Source organism: Salvelinus alpinus, chromosome 1, assembly GCF_045679555.1.
Source record: "Salvelinus alpinus chromosome 1, SLU_Salpinus.1, whole genome shotgun sequence".
In the NCBI taxonomy this organism is placed as follows: Eukaryota; Metazoa; Chordata; class Actinopteri; order Salmoniformes; family Salmonidae; genus Salvelinus; species Salvelinus alpinus.
The window spans coordinates 99,681,006-99,697,878 of NC_092086.1; the positions used below are offsets into that span (position 1 = coordinate 99,681,006).

Consider the following 16,873-nt stretch of genomic DNA (forward strand, 5'->3'; position numbering starts at 1 on the left):
ACTTAATTTGTGTTAAACCATATTTTGCAGTTCTTACTGATAGTACTGCAAGTTTCATTCGTCAATCATAGAGAGGGAATAATACACCCTCATTGTAATATATTCTCAAAGTCTGAAATGGTTCTATAGAGAGACACAGAAAAAGACCCCCACATCAGCATGATGATAATGATAGAATTAGTGTATGACCAGCCTAATTAGAAATAGAAAATGTGCTCTTAAGATAAGTTTTAAAATCACTTCGTGGAATCAATCCACAATGTGGTTATATTCCTCTAATTTCAGTTTCCTTTTTTAAATGTATCTCCTCTATTTGATGTTTCATTAGAAAATGACTTTCCAAAGCAGAATGTCTTTGATGAAGCAATTAACCACAACCAGGAAGAGAGAGCATTAAGTGAATTTCAACAGCAAAACTCAAAGGGCAGTCACTCATCTGAACGAGTTTAGTTATGTTTAAATTTAGATTTGATTATCATTCTCAAACAGTAATTTTGCAGGATGTTAATTCTCCCCTTTCACTCATAAATATTCTGCAGCAGTACTGTATGTCAACATGTTTACAATATAGTATGTAAAATATATCCATGCTATATTGGCAAACTACAGTTATTCTTCCTAATGTACAGTAAATCATATGATTTTCTAGTCTCCCACGAAAAATGAAATTCTAGCGTGAAATGAAATTCTGTATAAAGAGATTGAGAAATTCAAATTGAGCTATAATTCTGTCAGACAAAAGGGGTTAAATGTTCCTCTAGCTAGCAAGATTTAACACACACACACACACACACACACACACACACACACACACACACACACACACACACACACACACACACACACACACACACACACACACACACACACAGCTTAAATGCTTTATATAAACAGAACAATTTGTCTTCAATTAATTCTTGATGAAGCAGTGAAAAATCATCATCTTGATTATAATGTTGTTTAATCCCCCTAAAAGAGAAACAACAAGAAGAGAGATGGAGATTATTTTAAATCCAGGGAGCCGCTTAGCAAAAAGAATAGCATGACCAAGGGGACACACCGAGGGATGCAAATATGGATACATTTTGTCTGCCAAATATAACAAAGAGAAACAACATGCGGAAGCTGTCTGTGCAATCTGTGAAAGGCTTTTAGGGAATGGAGGAAAAATGAAATATAGATTGAAAACCATCTACGTGATTACATTTACCCTGAAAGGCTGAGACAGATGTCTTCGAGCTTATATTAATCAATACAAAACTATAAAGCATGATGATAATCTAATCACTGCATTACCATGTTAGCTCTCCACATTGGAAAACTGGTGTTACAAAAGCCAGTATGAATATAGGCCAAACCAGGATCCAAATATGGCATTTTAGTAATTCTGGTTAATGTTCATGCTCAAATTATATTTGTTAGGCATTGTTTTCATATTTATTTAATACAGCAAACAACATCTGCTTAGTTTTAATGATCAACACTATATATATTTTTTATTTTTATTTAACCTTTATTTAACTAGGCAAGTCAGTTACAATGACGGCTTACCCCGGGCCAAACCCGGACGACGCTGAGCCAATTGTGTGCCGCCCTATGGGACTCCCAAACATGGCCAGATGTGATGCAACCTGGATATAACACTATAACATATGTTCACAGACTGTTTAGACTCAGGTCTATTCACTAAAAGATACTCTCAACTTCTTAACCAAGACCCCCTGTGCTTTCCCAACTCCCATATAGCTACATCCTATCTCAGTCATGCCATTTCGCTGCTGGTTGACTGTCTCTCACTGCTGAGGATGTCAGGCAGGCCCCCTCCCTCTACAGAGTGTCCTCATCAGAGCGGAATGAACCTGGCGCTGACACTAATAAAGAATACCATCTGTGCCTGGCAGGCGGAAGGAAAGAGGCGAGTGAACCAATGAACTTCTCTGTAGCATCTCCTCTCTCACCCCATGCCACTGGCTCCCCTGAGCTCTGTCATGATGAAAGGGGAAGAGTGGTGCAGGGGTAATTAAATTCCAGCAGGGGTCAGAGGCGACCCCGGTAGCACTATCTGTAACAGGGTCAGCAGAGACATTATGACTGAGGTTCAGAAATGTCAAAGAGACTAATTGTGGAAAAAGCATTATCTTCAAATTGCTCCATCTCTCAGATGATCACATACAGTTCAACAATATGAGTACTGTACTCAACAGTACCTATGGGGGGGGGGGGGGGGGGGGATAGCCCCCTGGTCTCATGTAGTGGAGAGGTGGAGTTGTATTATTATACACTTTATCTCTGAGAGAAGACTTATACAAATTATATAAACATTTAAAAAATGACTACATCTACATTTGTGTTCATTGTGCCTTTTTTCTTTTCTGTATTTTTGAGAATCCACTTTCAGCTTCAAATTGTGGCACAATGGTATAAGGCACTGCGTGTCAGTGCTAGAGGCAGACACCCTGGTTCGAATCCAGACTGTATCACAACCAGCCGTGATTGGGAGTCCCATAGGCCGGCGCTCAGTTGGCCCAGCGTCGCCCGGATTTGGCCGGTGTAGGCCGTCAGTTGTAAATAAGAATTTGTTCTTAACTGACTTGCCTGGTTAAATAAAGGTCAAACAAATTTGGAATTATGATGCGATTCTTTGATAATGTATTGACAAATATATTTATAACTAACCCCCTTCTGTCTGTGGCATTGCCACCTGCTGGTTTACATTGCCTCTCACAACCATACGCCACTCCACAATTAGTTTTACGAGATTACGCACCTCGAATACACCAAGGCTGGTTGACTGGAATGTGGACGGCCCAGTCTGGAAAAAAAGATCAGGACTACAAGCACGAGTCTGTGAAGTAAGATATCAATTTAACTGATTAGAAAATGTATTCAAGAACGTTTACAAGTCCATTTATTTAAGTTAAAGAAATGTTTGGCTCGTAATGTAATTTGGCTTTACAGCCACTGTAAGAGACTCATCAACTGACATGACATTAGCTAGGGTGGCTAGCTAGGTAAACATTAGCTGTGGTAGCCTAACGTTAGCTACAATCGCAATGGAAATGTATACCTAGCAAAAACCAATCGATTATGGGGCACAGGGGCAGCTACTGTGAGAACTGGGTCGGCCTAAGTATGTGTCGTAGCGTAAATAATTAATATTATACTATTTATTGATTATGTGAATGAAAATGCCATCGAGCTGCAAAGCACATTGAATTGAATGACGCCACACACACAGGGCGCATTCGATTATGTTGAGTCGCGAGGCACGGGTCTATGCCCCGTACATGAAAGGGAACAAGCAGTGAGGGGGTAGTGACCTTTTCAATTCGAACAAAAATCTGCGCCACTTGGTCATGTTGTCAACAAGTCAGCATGGTGCATTGTCCAGAAACAAACATCTATTTTCTATAAAATATATGTTTGAATTTTCAAACTAGTTTTCATTTATTAAAAGCAATCACTTTTACATGTGAAAACATAGACACTTTTTAACCAGGTAGGCCAGTTGAGAACAAGTTCTCATTTACAACTGCGACCTGGCCAAGATAAAGCAAAGCAGTTCGACAAAAACAACAACACAGTTACACATAAACAAACGTACAGTCAATAACACAAAAGAAAAGAAAAATAGAAAAAGCTATGTACAGTGTGTGCAAATGTAGAAGATTAGGGAGGTAGGCAATAAATAGGCTCTAGAGGTGAAAAGAATAACAATTTAGCATTAATACTGGAGTGATAGATGTGCAGATGATGATGTGTAAGTAGAGATACTGGTGTGCAAAAGAGCAAGAGGGTAAGTAATAATATTGGGATGAGGTAGTCAGGTGTGATATTTACAGATTGGCTGTGTACAGGTACAGTGATTGGTAAGCTGCTCTGACAGCTGATGCTTAAAGTTAGAGGGAGATAGAAGACTCCAGCTTCAGAGATTTTTGCAATTTGTTCCAGTCATTGGCAGCAGAGAACTGGATGGAAAGGCGGCCAAAGGAAGTGTTGGCTTTGGGGATGACCAGTGCAATATACCTGCTGGAGCGTGTGCTACGGGTGGGTGTTACTATGATGACCTGTGAGCTGAGATAAGGCGGGGCTTTACCTAGCAAAGACTTATAGATGACCTGGAGCCAGTGGGTTTGGCGACGGATATGTAGTGAGGGCCAGCCAACGAGAGCATACAGGTCGCAGTGGTGGATAGTATATGGGGCTTTGGTGACAAAACGGATGGCACTGTGATAGACTACATCCAGTTTGCTGAGTAGAGTGTTGGGGGCTATTTTGTAAATGACAACGCCGAAGTCGAGGATCGGTAGGATAGTCAGTTTTACGAGGGTATGTTTGGCGGCATGAGTGAAGGAGGCTTTGTTGCGAAATAGGAAGCCGATTCTAGATTTAATTTTGGATTGGAGATGCTTAATGCTTAGACCGTCAGTGGTAAGTGAGAGTTTACAGTCTTAACCAGACTTACCTAGGTTATTTGTAGTTGTCCAACATATTCTAGGATCATGAACCGACCCATTGAGAATGTAATGACAAATATGTTTGTGGCGGGAGCCGCTGCTGTCTGTGGCATTGCAACCTGCTGGTTTATATTGCCTCTCACGACCATACGCCACTCCACAATTAGTTTTACTAGCATTTAAAAGCAGTTGGAGGCCACGGAAGGAGTGTTGTATGGAATGTTGACAGCTCAGTTTGGACGTTTGTTAACATCAGTGATTCACAAGCAAGGGCCAGATGTAGTACAGATATCGGTGTCGTCTGCGTAGAGGATGGATTCAGAGAATCACCAGCAGCAAGAGCGACATCTATTGATAGTATACAGAGAAAAGAGTCGGCCCGATGAATTTGGCTTAAGCCACTGTAAGAGCACCCACCAACTGAGAGACTAGCCAGAGGTCCGGACTAACAGGCCAACTTCGATGTCGAAACACTGAACGTCTATCTGAGAAGTAGTTGGAAATGTATACCTAGGTGAGACCAGTCGATTATGAAAAACCAAGGGCAGCTACTGTGAGTACTGGGTCAGACTAAGTATATGCCGTAGTGTATATGACTAATAGTTGATACTAGCCATTGGCCAGGTCGAATGAAAATGCCATCGAGCTGCACAGTGCTGTCTTTGTATCGAATGGCGGTTATGATATCGTTTAGGACGCATTCGAGTATGTTGAGTCGTGAGGTGCAGGCCCATGACCAGCTACGTGAAACCAGATTGCATAGTAGTGAGAAGGTACGGTGAGATTCTCAAATCGGTCAGTGATCTGTTTGTTAACTTGGCTTTCGAAGATTTTAGAAACGCAGGGCAGGATGGATATGGGTTTATAACAGTCTATAACTTCCTCTATCTTGTGCGTCCTTTCATACTGTATATACACTGAGGATACAAAACATTAAGAACACCTGCTCTTTCCATGATAGACTGACCAGGTGAAAGCAATGATCCCTTATTGATGTCACTTTTTAAATCCACAATCAGTGTAGATGAAGGGGAGGAGACAGGTTAAAGAAGGATTTTTAAGACAATTAAGACATGGATTGTGTGTGCCATTCAGAGGTGTCAAGAACTGCAATGCTGCTGGATTTTTCACACTACAGTTTCCCAAGTGTATCAAGAATGGTCCACCACCCAAAGGACATCCTGACAACTTTACACAACTGTGGGAAGCATTGGAGTCAACATGGCCCAGCATCTGTGCCGGGACCCCCCCTGCACATTGACGGCCCCTGCGTCTTCGCCGCTGGCTGGCCAGGTCCCTCTAGCACCAACTAATCTGGTACGGGTGTACCAATATATTGGAGTGATCCAATATAATGAAACATAACGAAGGTTACGTATGTAACCAAGGTTATGTGAGCTATATGGATCACTCCAATCCTCTACGGTGCTAGAGGCGCCTCAAAAAGGATGTAGATAACGTGTGTCGCGGCCATGGAGTCTATATATAGGGGCGGATCCCAGCCATGACACAGGTGTACACCGGAGTAAATCTGTAAATCATCACCTCGGATGTATCCCTCCACCGCGGAGTGATACCAATATATTGGAGTGATCCATATAGCTCACATAACCGTGGTTGCATACGTAACCTTTGTTTCTAATGTTTGGTATACTCAGTGTATACAGTCATACGCCACATCTGTATTCCTGTGATAACAAGGAAGTCCCCTTGACCAAGCCTACAAATTGGGGAAAAGAGCCTACATCGTTGTTTATTTTTAATTTTTTTATACAACAATAACAAAACATGCCGAAAAGCTGCTGTGTTGTTCAATGTAACCAGATCAAAAATCTAGACATGCGGTTCGCAAAGCTTCGAATAGGGAAATAGAGCATGTGAGAAGAGCCCAGTGGCGTCAGGCTATTCGAGAGGGGAGGGGAGGGGAGGTGGGGGGGGGGGTTGTGGGAACCCGGTGTCCAAGTAGGGAAAACATTTACATTTACATTTAAGTCATTTAGCAGACGCTCTTATCCAGAGCGACTTATTTAATCACAGGTAAGACATTTAAAGCACCCATTTTCATTTGAATGAAACCTTCCATACATACTCTTGTAGAGGTGGACAGAAAGTGACTTTTTGGACCTGAATGACAAAACATTCAAGAGATAAAGGTGCTCAAAGTTGACCCAATTTGCATACCCCACTATACCATGAGACATGTCTTCATCACTGGAAAAGACTAACGGTTGATATTGATATTATTTGACAAACAGCATTGTCAAACTATTTTATATTTTCAGGAGAGAAAAAAAAGTAAAATGTGTTACTTTTTTAACCTATAGTGTCAATTATCTAAAAACAGAAAAACTAAATTTAAAAAATCATGTTCGCATGTGTTGGAGCTTAGACCCTATTTTACATCAGCAAAGTTTTTTGTTGTTGTTCCCACTATCGGTTGAGACTTGAGACACAACATTCTCTTGAATACAGGGTGGGTGTTATGTCCCATGCTGAATAGCCATAATTTCTGAACAGGTTACCTATACATTTAACAACAAAGCAGCTTTTCGGCATGTTCTGTTATTTCTATATAACAAAAACTGGACAACGAAGTTTGCTCTTTTACAATGGGGCTCAATGAGAAAGAATGTTTGTTTTCTGCAATTTGTGGGTGTGTTAGAGGGGAATTCCTTCTTATTTTTTATTTATTTTATTTTATTTCACCTTTATTTAACCAGGTAGGCAAGTTGAGACCAAGTTCTCATTTACAATTGCGACCTGGCCAAGATAAAGCAAAGCAGTTCGACACATACAACGACACAGAGTTACACATGGAGTAAAACAAACATACAGTCAATAATACAGTAGAAAAATAAATCTATATACAATGTGAGCAAATGAGGGGAGGTAAGGGCAAACAAAGGCCATGGTGGTGAAGTAAATACAATATAGCAAGTAAAACACTGGAATGGTACATTTGCAGTGGAAGAATGTGCAAAGTAGAAATAGAAATAATGGGGTGCAAAGGAGCAAAATTAATAAATACAGTAGGGGAAGAGGTAGTTGTTTTGGCTAAATTATAGATGGGCTATGTACAGGTGCAGTAATCTGTGAGCTGCTCTGACAGCTGGTGCTTAAAGCTTGTGAGGGAGATAAGTGTTTCCAGTTTCAGAGATTTTTGTAGTTCGTTCCAGTCATTGGCAGCAGAGAACTGGAAGGCATGATGACATGAATATTGAGACTATATTCTCCACCTATTCACCACATGGAATCATTCCACATCAGGGATCTTCAACCTTTTCTTGCCCAGGGATCCCCTTTCAGGCAAACTGGCGATCCACGGATCCCCATCATACATTAGCAAAAATGCAGATTTTCTTTTTAACCTCTTTTCTTATCAGCAGCTGAATGATAATGGCAAGGATAACTAATCAACATTTAAAAAATTATAATTTCGGTAGAAAGCTTTTCTTTATTTTGACCTTCCCACATAATTAGAAGAGGAAGTGTAAACTCAAACATAGCTTATTAGCTAAGACAGAAAGAAGATATTCTCCTCTCTTCTACTGTAGGTATGCAATTCAACATGTCTATTGTAGAGGTCAACCGATTATGATTTTTTAACGCCGATACCGATTATTGGAGGACCAAAAAAAGACGATACCGATTAATCGGCCGATTAAAAAAATAAAAATAAATAAATAAATAAATAATAAAATTAAAATAAAAAATATTTGTAATAATGACAATTACAACAATACTGAATGAACACTTATTTTAACTAAATATAATACATCAATAAAATCAATTTAGCCTCAAATAAATAATGAAACATGTTCAATTTGGTTTAAATAATGCAAAAACAAACTGTTGGAGAAGAAAGTAACAGTGCCATGTAAAAAAGCTAACGTTTAAAGTTCCTTGTTCAGAACATGAACAGCTTTATATTAAAGCTGGTGGTTCCTTTTAACATGAGTCTTCAATATTCCCAGGTAAGAAGTTTTAGGTTGTAGTTATTATAGGAATTATAGGACTATTTCTCTCTATACCATTTGTATTTCATATACCTTTGACTATTGGATGTTCTTATAGGCACTTTAGTATTGCCAGTGTAACAGTATAGCTTCCGTCCCTCTCCTCGCCCCTACCTGGGCTCGAACCAGGAACACATCGACAACAGCCACCCTCGAAGCATCGTTACCCATCGCTCCACAAAAGCCGCGGCCCTTGCAGAGCAAGGGGAACAACTACTCCAAGTCTCAGAGCGAGTGACGTCACCGATTGAAACGCTATTAGCACGCACCCCGCTAACTAGCTAGCCATTTCACATCGGTTACACCAGCCTAATCTCGGGAGTTAATAGGCTTGAAGTCATAAACAGCTCAATGCTTGAAGCATTGCGAAGAGCTGCTGGCAAACGCACAAAAGTGCTGTTTGAGTGAATGCTTACGAGCCTGCTGCTGCCTACCATCGCTCAGTCAGACTGCTCTATCAAATATCAAATCATAGACTTAATTATAACATAATAACACACAAAAATACGAGCCTTTGGTCATTAATATGGTCGAATCCGGAAACTATCATTTAGAAAACAAAACGTTTATTCTTTCAGTGAAATACGGAACCGTTCCGTATTTTGTCTAACGGGTGGCATCCCTAAGTCTAAATATTGCTGTTACATTGTACAACCTTCAATGTTATGTCATAATTATGTACAATTCTGGCAAATTAATTACGGTCTTTGTTAGGAATAAATGGACTTCACACAGTTCGCAACGAGCCAGGTGGCCCAAACTGCTGCATATACACTGACTGCTTGCACGGAACGCAAGAGAAGTGACACAATTTCCCTAATTATAAGAAATTCATGTTAGCAGGCAATATTAACTAAATATGCAGGTTTAAAAATATATACCTGTGTATTGATTTTAAAGAAAGGCATTGATGTTTATGGTTAGGTTTGGTGCAACGACAGTGCTAAATCATCACCCGTTTGGCAAAGTAGGCTGTGATTCGATGAGAAATTAACAGGCACCGCATCGATTATATGCAACGCAGGACACGCTAGATAAACTAGTAATATCATCAACCATGTGTAGTTAACTAGTGATTATGTGAAGATTGATTGTTTTTTATAAGTTTAATGCTAACTAGCAACTTACCTTGGCTTCTTGCTGCCCTCGCGTAACAGGTAGTCAGCCTGCCACGCAGGCTCCTCGTGGAGTGCAATGTAAGGCAGGTGGTTAGAGCGTTGGACTAGTAACCGGAAGGTTGCAAAAACGAATCCCCGAGCTGACAAGGTAAAAATCTGTCGTTCTGCCACTGAACAAGGCAGTTAACCCACCGTTCCTAGGCCGTCATTGAAAATAAGAATGTGTTCTTAACTGACTTGCCTAGTTAAATAAAGGTGTAAAAAAAAAATTGGGCCAAATCGGTGTCCAAAAATACCGATTTCCGATTGTTATGAAAACTTTAAATCGGCCCTAATTAATCGGCCATTCCGATTAATCGGTCGACCTCTAGTCTATTGTGTTGTTGCTAGTGTAGCACATGGGGATGTGTGAAACTTACTCCTCAGCCTGAAGTGTCGCGTGGCATCACTGGTAAGACTCTTCAAGAGAGTGGTCACGTGTTCTAGCAAGGCAGAGGTCCGAGTTCACTCCAGGTATTGGCTGAATCGTGAGGTAGTGGTACTCACTAAGCAAGCAGCGTGATGTCCTTTACACTACCAATATTCATAAAAAAATAAATATATTTTTTCCTTTTTTATATTTTCGAGGACCCCCTGCTGTACCTGCATACATTGGCAAAAGGATTGTCTACAACGGAATGTACAGTACCAGTCAAAAGTTGTCTACGTACCCCAGGGAGCCGCGGACCCCTGGTTGAATACCCTGTTCCATATAAAAAAGATACATGCGTAGGCTACAATGATGTATAGTAGCTAAGTATGTTCTGTTGTAGACTAGTTGTAGACTGTTTTTTCAATTCATGCATGTTGTGGTTGAATCACATCTTATTTGTAGCCTATGACACGATGTGTACCATTTTGTTTGACGTGGTTATCTACTGTTATAAGCCCAGGAACGACAACTTAAAAGTGTAATTTCTGATGTGAATTAGTAGTATTTTTTCCCCGAAGATGTATGCGTGTCATTTGACTATTCTTATGTAGTATGTAACATGACTTCTCTGGGTATGCCACATTTATTTATCCTAGGTACTGACAGAAACATGGAGGAAGTCATGAGCAGGCTGCAGACATTGAGTGCAGATCAACTACGGCAGGAGATTATCGGGGCAGGGCTGAAGTGTGGCCCCCTTACCCCCACTACAAGAGCCATCTTTGAGAGGAAGCTGGCCAGAGCCCTCCTGGAGAAGCAAGGAGGGGATGGAGGGGTGACTGATAGAGGTAGCTCCTCCAATACAGAGTCTAATGGACCCACAACGAACAGAGTAGAAACTGACCACAATCTGGAACTCAAATCATCAGCAGAGGAGGGTAAAGAGACAGAGGAATTGGATGAACCAGAATATCCCCTTGTTTACTATGGTGTATGTCCTCATTGGGAGGAGTCAGTGGTAGCTGATGGTAAGACCTATTTTTGTACTATGAATAGTGCATGATAGAGATTGGCCATAGTGGAGTTTGGAGTGTGACTGTTTGAGGTTGTGGACAGGTGTCTTTTATACTGATAACAAGTTCAAACAGATGCCATTAATACAGGTAACGAGTGGAGGACAGAGAAGCCTCTTAAAGAAGAAGTTACAGGTCTGTGAGAGCCAGGAATCTTGCTTGTTTGTAGGTGACCAAATACTTATTTTCCACCATAATTTGCAAATAAATAAATTAAAAATCCTACAATGTGATTTTCTGGATTTCTTTTTCTCATTTTGTCTGTCATAGTTGAAGTGTACCTATGATGAAAATTACAGGCCTCTCTCATCTTTTTAAGTGGGAGAACTTGCACAATTGGTGGCTGACTAAATACTTTTTTGCCCCACTGTAGGTATGTCTGCTTCATAGCATAGCTGTATCTAATACAGAACCACTATATAGATAGAGCTAGATGGATCATTCACCTCTTTTGTGTCATGTAAAATTAACAAGAAAAGTGTTTTTCGAATGAGTTACTCACTCCACACTGATCAACATGCATACAACGACACTGTTGTCCTCCCAGGCAGCCCTATCGCAGGGGGAACTTCACCTGTGAACCTGGAGAGGGCCAATGATTTCCGTAGCCCCCGCACCCAAGACCTGACAGCCAAGCTGAGGAACGCTGTGGAGAAGGGGGACAAGGAAGCCTTCAGCAGGCTGGTCTGGGCCAACCCACGCTACCTCATTGGATCTGGAGACAACCCCACCATCGTCCATGTATGGTTCATATGACTCATGCATCTAACATCTCCATGAGAGCAGAAAGGTACTTCACATCATCTTACGTGGTCAAATAACTCACCCTCTTCATGTTTGTAGGAAGGGTGCCATTACAATGTTCTGCATGTGGCGTCCAAAGAGAACCAGTCAGGGAGGGTCCAGCTCCTCCTGGACACCCTGGAGAGTCCAGACTTCATGAGACTCATGTATCCTGATGACCAGGAGGCCATGTTACACCAACGCATCCGCTACCTCGTTGACCTGTACCTCAACACACCTGACAAAGCAGTGAGAACTTGTATGAACCGTAGTCGCCACAATACACACATACATTGTAGTCTGTTCATTTGAGTTAAAGTGTGTAAATGTATTAATACGATGTGCTGAATGTGTGTGATGTTCCTGCAGAGCAATGAAACTCCTCTTCACTTTGCCTGTAAGTTTGGATGTCCAGACGTGGTCAATGTGCTGTGTTGTCATCCTGCTACTGACAAACAGCGGCAGAACAAGTACAACCAGAAGCCCTCTAGTGTAAGCTATGAAATACAGAATCACTTTTTTTGCACAAAAACACTTAAGCATTCCATTTTTGCTCATTAAGGTGTATTGTCCCATGAATTTCATGCCAGAAACTGCACACTTTAGAAGACTAAATAGTTGTATTACTGCTTTTACAGGTGATATGTGAGAGGAAAAACAAAACCCCTGTCATAAAAAAGAAAATCAAGGAATATTTGGAGGGTAAGTTTAGATGGTTGCCAATGCTGGCTATAATACCTTTTTGTGAGTGCAAATTCCAACTTGTGAACACATTGCTAACTTTTAACCTTGCTGACACAGAACGGTGCTATGTTCCCTTGCTGAGGGATACCAACAACAGCTTCCAGCCTGTGATTGGCTTGCCATGGTCTCCAAGCCCATTGGAGGTGGATTTTAATTAGCTGGGATCTGCAGTGGTCAGGAGTCCCATAGAGCCAGTCATGACTGTGAAAGCTTTTGTGGGACCACTCAGTCCTTCTAAGGTAACACCATCATTTGAAATCATATTCATTCTCAATAACTTGGAGTATTGGTATTACAATTGATCCCTAATGGTGAAGGTACATAAGGCTGTCAGAATTTAGATATGATTTCATTGTTTTAGCACTATCCACAGAGTTTTTAATCTATGGTGCGCAACAATGCCCCAATAAATCAGCACAATCTACTTTTTGGTTTGCTGGCGTCTTTCAGCTGAAATTGGGATCATGTATACAATGCCAATTTCGATACAAAAAAAGAGTAAGGAAGAGTAATGTACAATACGGCGAACTTAGCTAACAAGGCTTTTGTGGTAAGTGCATGGAGGCCGCCATCTTTATCCACCTCCACTATTCTATGTCTCTAAACGTTACAAGCCAGTAACTGTTTGTCTTCCAGGCAGATGAGTTCCACAGACTATGGAGAATTCCACCCAGGGTTCGAGCAGAGTATTTCCACCCTATTCTCAAATCTGACCCTGAACGGGGAGCAGAGCGTGTGGGGAGGTGTGTGAACAGAATAATAATAACGACAGTGGGCAAATTACCATGATTAGGATTAAAGAAAACAGCATTTGGGTCCCAAAGGGAACAGACATAGTACAGTTGGTATATTATCTGAGTGATCCCTATTGTCAGGGAGATTGCACATGACATGGGGCATCCTTGGGCAGAGTACTGGGACTTCCTGGATAGCTTCCTTGACCTGTCTACAGAGGAGGGACTGAGGAGGTTAGAGGAGTATCTGGATAGGAAGGATATGGGAAGACAGAGGGTGCTGGATTTAAAACATCAACCCCCTCCAAAGGTAAGCACTTCCATAGCAAACCTTAGAAACATGGATTGTATGTGATAACATCATATTATTAAAGGCATTCAATTATAGTGGGAAATCCCCCCCAAAAATAATCTACAATTCATCATGTGGTTGATGTCATTCCAGAGGAGCAGAACCAGAGCCATGTCCCAATCAACAACATCATGAATGACAGAAGGTCTCCATCAAAGGAGAAAAGTTCCCAGTCTCCTGTGTGTAAACTGCTGCCAGATTTTGAGAAATCTAGCCTAAAGGATGGCTCTGTCCAAGTGGAGGACCAGGAGGAGGTAAAGAGTGTTGAGGGCCATCTGGCTCCCTCTGTACCCAGGAAAGAGAGCCTGGACCTGGGGGATGACAGTTTCTGGAGGACCTGGGAGGGGAGCCAGGGGAAGAGGCAGGTAGAGGAGCTCTCCAACCCCAGCTCAGAGGAGTATCTGACAGCAGATGAGGGATCAGACTCTGAGTGCCCAGGTAGTCCCAGAGATGGGCGAGACGGGAGAAGAGAAAGTAGAGGCTCAGGATCCTCTAGCGCATCTTACAAATCCACGAAGGGAGACGCCTTGAAAGAAACAATTCTGACAACCGACACCCCTATAAAACGAAGACAGGAACTGTTCATGGACGGGTAAGTCTATATTTACTGTAACAGTAAATTATATCAGTCAACCTGTCAAAATGATCTGCTGCATTTGTTTTGGTAACTCAAGGACGTGTTCACCAATGTTCTTTGAATCTTTCTTGCAGGGAATCTCCCACCAAGTTGGACAGTGAGGTCCTGTCTGCAATGAATAACATAACACCCCTGCATTACTAAGTGGAGGAACACCATTATGGCCTATCCCTCTTCACAGTGGCTAAGGTGAGTTAGATACCCATTCCGTTTCTTTATGCTGTGTCAACAGTCTTCGATGCTCCAGGTGGTTCATTTTGCTGATGTTGTGTATTTCCAGCTGGCCAAGGCTGACAAGGAGGAAAAGCTTGACTGGGACACCAAACTGTTCTCCCAGCAGGCTCAGCTTTTGCAGCCCCCCACACTCCTGCTCAGAGCTGTTACACCCACACCATCCTCTGCAGGACCCTCTTCCGCTCCCCAAACTGACACAGGGAAACCACAAGAAAACAGGATGTCACGTCCCAGGATCTGAAGGTGGTGTTGCACATACAAAAGGGAAAGTTGGCCAACATCCTGCAACACCACAGCAGGTCCATAGTCTAACAACTGACTTTATAACCCAGGCAGTCCTTATTTTACCCATGTGCTGGTTTCCATTTGTACAACTCTTTCGACTGTTCTCTGCAAGGCACTGCTCCACTTAACACTATTACCTTAACAGGTAGCTATTCAACAGCACTAATGCTGCCTGCCTACATGCATGTCCTCAATGCAAGCATTCTCTTCTGGCGGATAGCATAGCTACAGATTACACATGGAGTGTACACTTTTCCCAGTGCCTATGTAATGTGTGTATATACAAGATGCTTTATACAGGAAATGTTCAAATAATGCTTTTGTATTGTTTTTCACTATTACCTTATTCCAGAGATACATTTGGAGAGTTTTAATTTATACCTATACACAAAAAGAATGATTATGGCTGTGTTCAGATAACCGTTTATTCATAAAATGTAATAAGCATGATCAAATAAATCAATTTACTATGAAAAGATACTGTAAAGTACATTATTCAAAATGTTTTTCCATACAAAACCCTAGTCAAAAGAATGATACCTAACGTGGGCAAAACTATCTTATAGAGGAGAAATGTTTGCTTCAAATGATGTGGCAGCAGAAGGTCAGTTTACATGGGGTCAGCCAATAGTGCTGGAGTGTTCGGTACGGGTGAGTTTTTCAGGAGGCATAAAGCCCGAGTCGCCCATCCTCAGTCCCACCCTGCCACTCGGTCTGATGGGGATCCAGGTGATGCTGCCGTTATTCAGGCCCAGACGGTATTCAGGCCTAGACGTTATTCAGGCCCAGGGGGAGACTGCAGAGCCCTGGATCAACCAAGAGAAACCGTTCCATATTGTAAGAACATTTGCCCTCACAATCAATGCCTAAAGAAATGTCCCTATTAAAAACATTACCATAGGAAACCAGGACCTTGGACTAGATTATTAGAGACTGCTGAGCATCAACTAGTAGATTATACAGAGCATATCATCTTTGTTTTTCACACCTTTACGTAATCAATGAATTTCTTGAATGTTCACCTCACTGAGGACAATCACTCACTATGCATTAGCTGAGCTATGCTCTGCTTGTGAAAAGAAATGCAACTCCATTCCTAGGGTGTTGTTGATTGACGCGAGGCACTGACCTGCACACAAAGTAGCGAATAACATTTGTGTGGCAGACAATGATCTTACATCTGTCCTCTGTCTGCACGGTGGATGTAGTGACGGAAGGCTACCTCAATCCGAGCTCCATCTTCATGATACTGCAGAAACCAAAGAACCAGTACAGGGTATAAGGGAAAGTTATGACAGATATCCAATTTTGCACAGCGCTTAACACAGATTGCTTTGAATCTCAAGAGCTAAATAGATTGTATCTCACAATAAAAAGGTGAAGTGGGTAATTACATCTATCTCCGGGATTAAGCACAGCAATCACTCAACACAGGTTTCCAGGTGATAGTTGGCACAGGCTCAATAGGGGCATTCTCTCTAAGCAGGTCACAGCTCACTTTATCCAACTTTAATGCAGAGAGAGAAACAGACAAGTTCAATGGTTAGGACACTTCAGACTGGAGGCTTAGAATTACTTTTGAGTTTGAGGTTAGAATGAGTGGTGTCCTGTTGTCTCTGACCAGGGAGATAGTTGTTGATGTTGCCGGTCTCTGTGGCACAGGTCATGGTGGAGTGGACCATGACATCATACTTCAACGCCAAGGCAGCCAATCGCTGACCAGTGTACTCGAATAATGTGTAGAAGAATAATGTTTGAATGAAATCAGAGTTTAATGTTGATATTCAGTACAAAAAGTTTGTGTTGTTAGTATCAGCTAGCCAGCCAACCCACCTGCCTTGTTGCTGCTGGTATGCTAAAGTAGCATACGTGCTAGTTAGGTATAAAATAACACAACCGCAGTGATTTATCATCACTGTTTGTTTGACGTGTGATATCTGACCAGTGATATCTTGTCTGCATTTCGTTTAGTTAGCTAGTCCCTACCATGACAAAGTATCAACTCGACCTGAGATGATTGAAGTTGGT

At 41.6% G+C, this 16,873-nt stretch overlaps 1 pseudogene; it reads left to right on the plus strand.

Moving 5' to 3' along the window:
- The first annotated feature begins 2,725 nt into the window (after positions 1-2,725).
- On the plus strand, positions 2,726-15,321 carry LOC139536559 (ankyrin repeat and LEM domain-containing protein 2-like; annotated as a pseudogene).
- Positions 15,322-16,873: the final 1,552 nt, after the last annotated feature.